This window comes from Schistocerca piceifrons, chromosome 11 (genome assembly GCF_021461385.2).
Source record: "Schistocerca piceifrons isolate TAMUIC-IGC-003096 chromosome 11, iqSchPice1.1, whole genome shotgun sequence".
NCBI classification, from domain to species: Eukaryota; Metazoa; Arthropoda; class Insecta; order Orthoptera; family Acrididae; genus Schistocerca; species Schistocerca piceifrons.
This window is the reverse complement of record NC_060148.1, coordinates 15884451-15893114: the sequence shown is the minus strand read 5'-3', so window position 1 is coordinate 15893114 and position 8664 is coordinate 15884451. Positions and strand designations below refer to the sequence as shown.

The following is an 8664-nucleotide window of genomic DNA, read 5'->3' as shown; positions in this document are numbered from 1 at the left end:
GATACGCCAGTATGGCGATGATGAATACACGCTTCCAACGTGCGTTCACCGCCATGTCGCCAAACACGGATGCGACCATCGTGATGCTGTAAACAGAACCTGGATTCACCCGAGAAAATGACGTTTCGCCATTCGTGCACCCAGGTTCGTCGTCGAGTACACCATCGCAGGCGCTCCAGTCTGTGATGCAGCGTCAGGGGTAACCGCAGCCACGGCCTCCGAGCTGATAGTCCGTGCTGCTGCAAACGTCGTCGAACTGTTCGTGCAGATGGTCGTTGTCTTGCAAACGTCCCCATCTGTTGACTCGTGGATCGGGACGAGGCTGCACGATCCGTTACAGCCGTGCGCGTAAGATGCCTGTCATCTCGACTTCTAGTGGTACGAGGCCGTTGGGATCCAGCACGGCGTTCCGTATTTCCCTCCTGAACGCACCGATTCGACATTCTGCTAACAGTCATTGGATCTCGACCAACGCGAGCAGCAATATCGCGATACGATAAACCGCAATCGCGATAGGCTACAATCCGACCTTTATCAAAGTCGGAAACGTGATGGTACGCATTTCTCCTCCTTACACGAGGCATCACAACAACGTTTCACCAGGCAACGCCGGTCAACTGCTGTTTGTGTATGAGAAGTCGGTTGGAAACTTTCCTCATGTCAGCACGTTTTAGCTGTCGCCACCGGCGCCAACCTTGTGTGAATGCTCTGAAAAGTTAATCATTTGCATATAATAGTATCTTCTTGCTGTCAGTTAAATTTCGCGTCTGTATCACGTCATCTTCGTGGTGTAGCAATTTTAATGGCCAGTAGTGTATTACTGTGGGATCTGCCTGTTGCCCTTGATCCATAGTTCTCAGTACATCGTGTGAGAAAAGGTCAAGCTGGGTTTCACACGAGCGATGCTTTCTAAAGGCGTGGTGATACGTGGACAAGAGCTTTTAGGTCTCTAGGGAATTCTAGAGTTGCGCAGCAAACCCATGTAAAGGTTACCGGTCTGTTATTTTTCGGGTCCGTTCTGTTACCCCTGTTATATACCGTATCACCTGTGCTTTTTTTTTGGCATTCCACCCGGACCTGGTGATTTATTTGTTTCCCGGACTTTCAGCTGTTTCTCAACGCCAGGGATGCTTATTGCTATGTTATACACACAGCACTCTGTGCCATGTTCAAACGACTCTTCAGAACAGATGTATTCTTCCTCAGAGGCTACTGGAAAGCCTGCAGAATCCAGAAGTAATTTGTCAGTCGTCGAGGTGTTCATTTTCACAAGGCATCAGCCCAATTCGTAATCTTGCGAGGTGCCGGGGCTAGCAGTGTATTTAACACTAAATTCTTCTCGAATCTTCATATGGAAATGATGCTCTAAGCCCCCTACTTTTGCTGTTGCACATGGATTAAGAAGAAACGCGAACTGACTATAATCGACCCTGCAAGTGGAGTAGAAAAGAGTTTGGCACCTGCAATAATTTAATTTGATATACATTAAGTGCATAAAGGAAAGTTTCAGTAACGTAGTGAGAAATGAAAGGGTTGCTCTACCGATTAACAGAATGAAAGTTCTGTCCAAAATAACAATTTGATTTATTATGACTAAACTCAAAATCATAAACAAAACACATGAAACATTTACAATACATCAAACTGGATCAAATTGGATACTCAAATGCTGTGAAGGTGAAGTTGTCCATAAACTAGATTGTGACATTTATGACGAAGTGGTATGTGGAGCCAATTCCTTGCAACTCAAATCTTAAGAGAAACACAAAGCCAACTCAACATTAATTGCTGCTATGGTAGTGATAACTCAGACAATGAACACCCAAGACAGAACAAAGTTAGAAAAAGACGAACAGGCGCGCTCTGCTTAGCTCTGATTATCGCAGTGCAAATTCCCTAGTCTGCCGGTGCTGCGGATATTCATTATATGTTCAGATGTGCTAACAAAACTAACGTGGTTCCATTTAAAAAAACGTAGGTTTGTGTTAAAAAACATAGTTCCGTGCATTTTTGTACGGTTTGTATTAACCAATTACACTAGCCCCTCTCCTCACGTTCGGTCTGTGGAATCGGTTCGTCAGTATTTGATGTGGTTTACGAAATATATCCAGCGGTAACGTTAGCTGACTCACCCTGTATATTTGAAAGTGTAAATAGTGTAATGCAAGGGTGTCAACAGCACAAGGACTCAATAGATCGGTTCTAAACTAGAGATACCATTGAAAAAGACTATAAACAATGAAGCGACAAACGAACTGGTATAGGTAAACGTATTCAAATACTATGTAAACAGGCAGAATATGATATATTAAAAGTTTAGGGGTTTGGACGTTGATTAGTATATATGCAGTAACGTGAGTGCGTAAAATTGGAAACTAATATGGAATGGGCTACCTGTTTGACAAGCAGGATCTTTTCCCGGCTTCAGCGATATCGGAGATACGATATTTCACCGGATTCCTGATTTTCACGGTACACTCGTGAAATGGTCGTTCGGGAAAATCCCCACTTCATCGCTATCTCGGAGACGCTGTTTCCCATCGCTTGTACACCGACTGTAATGCAACGTTCAAACTCAAATCTTGATAACCTGCCATTGCAGCAGCAGTAACCGATCTTACAACTGCGCCAGACACTTGCCTTAGGCCGGTATTACACTATAAAACCGAGCGAGGTGGCGCAGTGGTTAGCACACTGGACTCGCATTCGGGAGGACGACGGTTCAATCCCGCGTCCGGCCATCCTGATTTAGGTTTTCCGTGATTTCCCTAAATCGCTCCAGGCAAATGCCGGGATGGTTCCTTTCAAAGGGCACTGCCGACTTCCTTCCCCGTCCTTCCCTAATCCGATAAGACCGATGACCTCGCTGTCTGGTCTCCTTCCCCAAACCAACCAACCAACCAACACTATCAAATTTCTTTGTCAAAGATTTGATCAGAGATGTGATCCAATATTCCGTCCAATATATTTGACAAAGATCTTTGACGTAGCGCTAGAAGGGGTATTACACTGTCATCAAATTTTTCGTCAAAGTTCAAGATGGCTGACAAATTGTTATTAACCGCAGCAGTTCTACGTACCCCAATTGCATTGTGTGCACATGCGGAAAAGAAGTGGGGGGAAAAAATGGAACCATACATACGAGGTTGACAGTCTTAAAAGTCCTGGGATTACAACTTGATAATAAATTCAGTTGGGAGGAGCACACCACAGAACTGCAGGAATGCCTTAACAAATCTGTATTTGCAATTCGAGTGTTAGAAGACATAGGCAACATAAAAATGAAAAAGCTTGCATACTTTGCCTCCTTTCATTCCAAAATGTGATAGGGGATAATATTTTGGGGTAAATCTTGATGTCAAACAAAAGTTTTCAGAGTTCAAAAGCGTCTAATACGTATTATTTGTGGAGTAAATTCACGGACGTCCTACAGAAACCTCTTCAAAGAACTGGATATGCTAACTACTGCCTCTCAGTATATTTGCTTCTTAATGAAATTTGTCGTAAATAATATATCTCTTTTTCCAACGAACAGCTCAGTTCATACATACAATACCAGGAACAAAAATGATCTGCACAAGGTCTTGAAAGCACTTACTTTAGTTCAAAAAGGGGTCCACTACTCAGGAACACTCATCTTCAATAATTTGCCAGGAAACGTAAAAAATTTAGTTAGAAATAAAGATCAGTTTAAAAGGAGCCTGAAAAACTTACTACTGGCCAACTCCTACTCCATTGGCGAAATTTTTAATAGAAACAAATGGTGTATTGTATTTATTCATACTAGTAGTATTGTTATTTCAGCTTTAAAAAAATCGACATGTTCCACATCCACGAGGATCTCCTCGGCATGGATCTATGGAACGAAAAACTAATCTAATCTGGGTGAAGCCGTGGGTTTTACGACGACACGATAAAAGCATTCCACAAAACGTGTTACGTGAGCTTACAGTGGAAGACGTCAAGTCGTACATCAGTTACTTAAGAATGGATGAGCATACATTCCTGTATGTGCTCAGTGAAGTGTATCCTCATATCACAAAGCACAACATTCACCTAAGAACTGCTACATCTGCAGAAGACAGGCTCACTGTAACAGTCCGATTCCTTGCTACAGGAGAGGGTTATGTTATGCTAGGTCAGGTTAGGTTAGGTCAGGTCTCCAATCTTCTTATTTTATTTTTGTATTCAGGGTGCCTCACGTTGTAAAGCGCCTCATCAGCTTCAGACATCTCTATTAATTTTGTAGTTGTCGGCACACACCAATTGTATTTACCGGCAATGGTTATAAAAACACTACAGACGACAGAACGCTGCAGCGATGCTAGCGCTCCATGTGGTAACATGTCTCATTGCAGTGAACAGAAGACAAGCGGTTTCTTTGATCAAATATACAGCGAGGCCCTAGGTTTGATCAAATATTGGACGACATTTGACAAAGTCCCTATTACAGTATCAAATATCTTTGACAAAGATATTGGACAAAGATATTGAACAAAGAAATTTGATAGTGTAATACCGGCCTTACATACGCATTGCAGACCGCAACACCTCAGTATTTACGATGTCAGAACGTCGGAGGACAAAGAGTTAAGTCACCCCAGAGAGCACGCGCGGATAAACCGTATTTAACCAGATACTCTGCCCCTAGGTGAACATAAGGCAATAGCGATCAGTGACACATTTATCTCTCAGGTGGACATTCAACGTAAAGGTCAGTAAATATAAGAACGTGACTGGCTGGCGAGAAGGGGCGATCCTGTTTGGCAGTGCCCATGGCCATACGGTGTGTGCAGTTACGGGATTTGTTTGTCTTTCGCGGTGTACTGTTCCACGTGTCTACAACTAGTGGTGAATCACGCGTGGCCACGAAACACGACCTCAGAATAGTGATGACCGTAAATAAATTCCAGACAGCGAGGGTCCTGGAGGCGCGTCTCACTGCTTCTGAATCAAAATCGCTTTTAAACCCGCCAGGAACGGCAACCAGTCGCAACGGTCCCCTGTAGAGTCTGCCATCTCGCGGTAGATATCTGTACTAGCTTCAGACTAACTCCGAGTATCGGTTGGCAGATGGCGCAGGCTTGGACGTTCTGGTGTCTCGGATCAGCGCATGCTACAACGCTGAAAAGTCGTAACAATAAAAACATAATATCCAGTGTAATTTTCCATTCCATAAAACCAGACTCATGGGTCCTTTACAGTTTATCAATATACCGTCCAAATAACGCACAAAAAGATATTTCGAAACAAGAACGAGCGGTCAGCGATTTTGCAGTTAATTCACAATTTTATTAGCACACACACACACACACACACACACATACACACACACACGCACCCTAACTCCTTATGTCCCAATTATAAGCACTTGTCCTAACAGTATTCAATTTTTTCTGAATTAAAACCTATAAGTGAATTTTATAAAATCGGAATCAAAGTAGCGTCATTTTAATTAAATAAATTCTCGGATATCGGCACTTGTAGTAATTTGAAGCTACTTCGCTCAAAGTATTATGCCGAAAAACAGATGTAATTGGTACCGATAACAAAGGAAAAAAAGGGACTTCCGCTTTACGTTAAGAAATATTTTTTAGAGCTAGAACGAATGTTTACGTGGCCAGGCTTACTGATTACTGCGACACGACCAGCATTATGAATTACTCTCGATACATACCAGATTTTGATTTTCTAATGGGTCGGTTTTGTTGCTTCTATTATTAATACATCCAGCTGAGATACACTAAAACACGCAAGTTGAAGCATTTAATAAGCCCAGTTTTCATTCGTTATTTGAATGTGCTGTTAAAGAAGACAAGAAAGCTGTGTGAAGTCATTCTGTCACTTTGTCGGAATGCGGAACTGACGGTCGCAATACGAAGGGCGAGAGAAGAGGTTGGCGTGATACTTATGCCCACCTTTTGAAAATATTGTAGTCTAGCCATTTACTTTGTGTTTTAAATTTTTTTTTTCAATGAGTTTTCTTCCAGATTCTATAACGTTTAATTTTTTTAAAATTTACAGTTAACCCGAAAATTTAAGTTTTAGTAGCAGATGGCACTTTTTCCAATAAAAGTCAATCAGTCTTTCCGGGTTCAAGAACTTTCTCAGACATGAATATCTCTTGAAAATTTATTTTGTGAGCAAAAGTCAACAACAAGGAACGAAATTTTGAGTTTTATAAATTTATAGGGTCGTCATAAGCTATCGCCCGTCGGTAGTACAAGTTATTGAAGTATGTTGATATTGCTAAGAGAGTGCGAAAACATTTTCACTTTCTGGACGCTACTTACACATCGGTACCAATTTAAAAATTGTTGTTAATATAAGACATCATCAACTGACCAATTTTTATTGTTTTTTAAGGTGGACACAAAGTACCTCCCCCCCCCCCATTGGGTTATGTACCTTATGGAAAATGCGTTGATATTGACAGCATCCCTACACGCAGAGCTCAAGCGAATAGTTTGACTTTATCCTCTTTGGTTTGTGGCCTCTGCGATAATACTGAGAAATACGTTGATTAAACGCAGTGGTGCAATAGATAGTTTAGGGAATAATCTCACAGAATTCAACAGAATCATTTAAAATAAAAAAATTAACTTAAAAAAAGAAACAGAACATGGCACTCATGTTATTGGTAAATACAGAAAATATGTTACGAAAACCTCGTAGCATCGGTGGTTCAGTGGTAGAATGCTCGCCTGCCACGCGGGCGGCCCGGGTTCGATTCCCGGCCGATGCATTAATTTTTTTTTTATTTCTATGTTCCTCGTTTGTTCATATTGAATGATACAGATCATTTGCTCACACAACTGCCTCCCGAAATGAGCACAGCATGAACGGTAATGCATTCAACATCGTATTTCAAGATCGACAACTACCCAAAAGGGAACGGCGTGAGCCCCAGAGCCTAATAATCGCACGAAATGTACTCAGTATAAATCGCCCACCCAAAAAAGAACGGCACGAGCCATTCGCATGTAAACCTGCATGTCTGACGACGCGACTCATTCGAATGGTCACCTATTCAAGGTCAAAGAGAGAAACTTGGGTAAGGCAACGTAACGAACCGGACAACGGGCATATTTCAATGTCGTGACTCTTTGCTGTATTTCACTCTGCCTAAAATAATTAGACTAATTTAACTACAAACTTTTTCTGCTGAGCTGGTACTGGTGGACAGCTATTCAGTCTTCGAAGTGCAGGTGTGGGATTTCGATGAAGTGGTCGAAGCAAAGTTGAACTGGAGAACAACACGCAGCCCCCAATCTACGATATTTCCCACCCCGGGAAAAATCTTGATATATCCGCCCTCTCCCTTTCAAGCGTTTGAAGTGGGACATCATATCTTGTAAAAAAAGTTGATTTTTCAAATATATGTTCATTTTGTGGCGCTCAACTGTCTGAAGAGTTTTTTATGTGAAGCATACGAGTTCTAGAAAATGTAAGACATGTTGTTTGGTCTTAAGTGTGCCAAAGTGCAGTGTCACGCAGTCCTCTTGATACAGCATTCTTCTAACGCACGTCACTGTATTTCACTCTGTGGAATGCAAACAAATGTTTTGCAATTGGAGCCATCAAACCTATAATCAAGGCAATTAAAATTAAAATGTCCTATGATGTCTCTCCTTCTCCCCGTCGGCCGTTTCGACATGATAACCACCTTCTTTAAATATAAAAAAAAAAAAAAAAAAAAAAAAAAAAAAAAAAGGAAAACAAGAAGAAAGCAATTAATACTGGATGGGATTATTTGTGTCTGTGAGATTAAAAGTTCTTCAGAAAATTTGCACTCTTTATTGCCTATTATCTAATAAAATAGGAATGCGGGCAAGCTACTACAAACAGCATAGTGAACGCATTATTGTGGCCAAGATACGAAGCCCACACCTACTACAGTAGTACAAGTTTATATGCCAACTAGCTCTGCAGATGACGAAGAAATTGAAGAAATGTATGATGAAATAAAAGAAATTATTCAGATAGTGAAGGGAGACGAAAATTTAATAGTCATTGGTGACTGGCATTCGAGTGTAGGAAAAGCGAGAGAAGGAAACATAGTCGGTGAATATGGATTGGGGCTAAGAAATGAAAGAGGAAGCCGCCTGGTAGAATTTTGCACAGAGCACAATATAATCATAGCTAACACTTGGTTTAAGAATCATGAAAGAAGGTTGTATACATGGAAGAACCCTGGAGATACTAAAAGGTATCAGATAGATTATGTAATGGTAAGACAGAGATTTAGGAACCAGGTTTTAAATTGTAAGACATTTCCAGGGGCAGATGTGGACTCTGACCACAATCTATTGGTTATGACCTGTAGATTAAAACTGAAGAAACTGCAAAAAGGTGGGAATTTAAGGAGATGGGACCTGGATAAACTGAAAGACCCGGAGATTGTACAGAGTTTCAGGGAGAGCATAAGGGAACAATTGACAGGAATGGGGGAAAGAAATACAGTAGAAGAAGAATAGGTAGCTTTGAGGGATGAAGTAGTGAAGGCAGCAGAGGATCAAGTAGGTAAAAAGACGAGGGCTAGTAGAAATCCTTGGGTAACAGAAGAAATATTGAATTTAATTGATGAAAGGAGAAAATATAAAAATGCAGTAAATGAAGCAGGCAAAAAGGAATACAAACGTCTCAAAAATGAGATCGACAGGA

General features: G+C 41.3%; 1 non-coding gene across 1 annotated transcript; it reads left to right on the top strand.

Annotated features, from left to right (window-relative positions):
• Positions 1–6674: 6674 nt before the first annotated feature.
• Trnag-gcc lies at positions 6675–6745 on the top strand. The gene has a single exon. It is a non-coding gene; the product is annotated as a tRNA-Gly (tRNA).
• The last annotated feature ends 1919 nt before the right edge of the window (positions 6746–8664 follow it).